Source organism: Apodemus sylvaticus, chromosome 15 (genome assembly GCF_947179515.1).
Source record: "Apodemus sylvaticus chromosome 15, mApoSyl1.1, whole genome shotgun sequence".
Lineage (NCBI taxonomy): Eukaryota > Metazoa > Chordata > Mammalia > Rodentia > Muridae > Apodemus > Apodemus sylvaticus.
The window spans coordinates 51,665,486-51,669,017 of NC_067486.1; positions in this window are offsets into that span (position 1 = coordinate 51,665,486).

The window sequence follows — 3,532 nt, forward strand, 5'->3', positions numbered from 1 at the left end:
CAGGGTGAACTTGAACTCATGATCCTTCTACTTAAGTGCTCCTGGCTCTACTGGAGTCTTTTTATGATATTTGTATCCACATTTGGTTTGATGCAGATCGCTGCATAGCTGACCAGCTTTCGCATGGCTGCCCATTCCCCCAGTTGGTGCATGGTTCTTGTTTGCCCAGCCATCAGAGTAAGGATGAGGAGGAACTGCCTTTGGCAATAGTCCCTTTGGAACCTGTCTCTCTCCAAGGGCAACATGAGGTCTTCTTGTGATCCTGGTATCAGCATATGGCACTGGAAGTCACCCATTAATCTTGTCTCTTGCCCTTAAAGCTGGAAGAAATAAATGGCATGCAAAAAGTTCCTTTCCAATGTTTGCTAAACAGGCTGGGATTACAGGAATGTACCACATATCCTGAGCGATTTCAAGCTTCTAAATGTAAACTACTCAACCCTAGAGTTGAAAATTTGGGGGAAATCTTTTATACATAGGTTCCTCTCTCATTCTATCCTCACCAACTTATCCCTGCTCTCTAAGAGGCCCCTTTAATAACCTAGAGGATCCCACACTGTATCAGGAAAGGCTGTCAACCTTTGTAATCTTCTGGAGCATAAAGTTTGGCTATAAAATTCCACTCTATAGGTATGGGGTTTTTTTGGTTTTGTTGTTGTTGTTGTTGTTGTTGTTGTTATTTTGAGACAGGGTTTCTCTGTGTAGTCCTGGCTGTCCTGGGACTCACTCTGTAGACCAGGCTGGCCTCAAACTCTGAAATCCGCCTGCCTCTGCCTCCCAAGTGCTGGGAGTGTACAGGTGTGTGCCACCACGCCTGGTTTGGGTGTGGGTTTTTTTAACAAAGAAGGATAAATAAAAATATTTGGAATGGAAGCAATATTCAGAGTTAATTAGGGCCCGGTGGAGTATTCGCTGTTCTCTGCTTCTTGAGGGTGAGGGTCCTGGAGGCAGAAAGAATGAATGTATGGAACTGGATCACAAGTAACAGGATTTTTTGCTTGCTTGTTTGTTTGTTCCAAATCTAAGTGGAGATTTCTTTTCCCCTATCATATGCAGACATTGTAGGTCATGTACAATGCTGTCTGTGAAAGCTGGCATGGAGACAAAGCCTAATAATCAAAGGAGCTTGTTGCCCTTTCATAGGACCTGAGTTGTGTTTTCAGCACTCACGTTAGTGGTTCATAACTACCTGTGACTCCAACTGCAGAAGACCCGGCACCTTTAGCCTCCGCAGGCACCTACACTCACTCACATGCACACACTCACACACAGAAACCTACACTTCTGCACAGTTTAAAGGCACCAAAAAATAAATCCTTAAAGTTTAAGATTTTAAAATGCATATCAACACTTAAAAAAAAATAGAGATTAAAGGCTGAGGATGTATCTCATGAGGTTGGCATGCAGGAAAACCCTGGGTTCAGTTCCCAGTACAGCATAAAATTGGCTGTAGTAGCACAGGTATGTAATCCGAGAGATGGAAGCAAGACTCTTAGACGTTCAAAGTTATATACTGATGTCAAGGTCAGCTAGAGCTTCAGGAGACCCTATCTCCAAAAATTCGTCACTTACATTCAGTGGTTCCTGGAAGAATCATACTTTTTTTTCATTATATATTTTGTTTGTTTGTTTTTTATTAGATATATTCTTTATTTACATTTCAAATGAATTCCCCTTTCCTGATTCTCCCCCCCCCTGAAAATCCCATAAGCCATCTCCCCTCCCCCTGTTCCCCAATCAACCTCCTCCTGCTTCCCTGTCCTGGTATTCATGGAGCCTTTCAGAACCAGGGGCCTCTCCTCCCTTTGATTTCTAACAAGGCCATCCTCTGCTGCCTATGCATCTGCCTAACACCATCTGTAATATCTGGATGATGTTTTTGTCCCTGGGAGCTCTGGGAGTACTGGGTGGTTCATATTGTTGTTCCTCCTATGGTGCTGCAAAACCCTATAGCTCCTTGGGTCTTTTTTTTTTTTTTTTTTTTTTTTGGTACAAAAATAATTTTTTATTCGATATATTTTTATTTACATTTCAAATGATTTCCCCTTTTCTCCCCGCCCCACTCCCCAAAAGTCCCATAAGCCCCCTTCCCTCCCCCTGTTCTCCCACCCACCCCTTCCCACTTCCCTGTTCTGGTTTTGCCCTATACTGATACACTGAGTCTTTCCAGAACAAGGGGTCACTCCTCTGTTCTTCTTGTACCTCATTTGATGTGTGGATTATGTTTTGGGTATTCCAGTTTTCTAGGCTAATATCCACTTATCAGTGAGTGCATACCATGATTGATCTTTTGAGACTGGGTTACCTCACTTAGTATGATGTTCTCCAGCTCCAACCATTTGCCTAAGAATTTCATGAATTCATTGTTTCTAATGGCTGAATAGTACTCCATTGTGTATATATACCACATTTTTTGCACCCATTCTTCTGTTGAGGGATACCTGGGTTCTTTCCAGCTTCTGGCTATTATAAATAGGGCTGCTATGAACATAGTGGAGCATGTATCCTTATTACATGCTGGGGAATCCTCTGGGTGTATGCCCAGGAGTGGTATAGCAGGATCTTCCGGAAGTGAGGTGCCCAGTTTTCTGAGGAACTGCCAGACTGATTTCTAGAGTGGTTGTACCAATTTGCAACCCCACCAGCAGTGGAGGAGTGTTCCTCTTTCTCCACATCCTCGTCAACACCTGCTCTCTCCTGAATTTTTAATCTTAGCCATTCTGACTGTTGTAAGGTGAAATCTCAGGGTTGTTTTGATTTGCATTTCTCTAATGACTAATGAAGTTGAGCATTTTTTAGGATGCTTCTCAGCCATCCAAAGTTCTTCATGTGAAAATTCTTTGTTTAACTCTGTCCCCCATTTTTAATAGAGTTATTTGGTTTTCTGGGGTCTAACTTCTTTAGTTCTTTGTACGTATTGGATATTAGCCCTCTATCTGATGTAGGGTTGGTGAAGATGTTTTCCCAATTTGTTGGTTGCCGATTTGTCACTCCTTGGGTCTTTTCTCCAGCTCCCCCATTGGGGAAAGAATCATACTTATTCGACCCTGTTATAGCAGCTGCTTTTAAGAATGAAGAAATGATCCTCAGAAGAACGATGAGAGAAAAATCATAGGATTTTTTTTCAGTTCAATAGATTAACATTGGATGTTGTATAAGCGATCTTAAACATAGTTAATCACAGGATTAACACCACTTGTAATCCAGGGAAATAAGGCAACTGCCATAAATGGTGCCCAGTACCTCACTGTAATGCGGATGCTGTCAAGTTAGACATTTATAAAAAGCATCAGTGAAGGGTCAAACATTCAAACAGTCAAAAATTGACTGGCTTCCTGAATGTATATGCTTAAGCCGGAATTAACAGTACAGAACATTTTTCACCTTTTTTAAAAAAGGATTTATTTATTATTATATGTAAGTACACTGTAGCTGTCTTCAGACACACCAGGAGAGGGTGTCAGATCTCATTATGGATGGTTGTGAGCCACCATGTGGTTGCTGGGATTTGAACTCAGGACCTTTGGAAGAA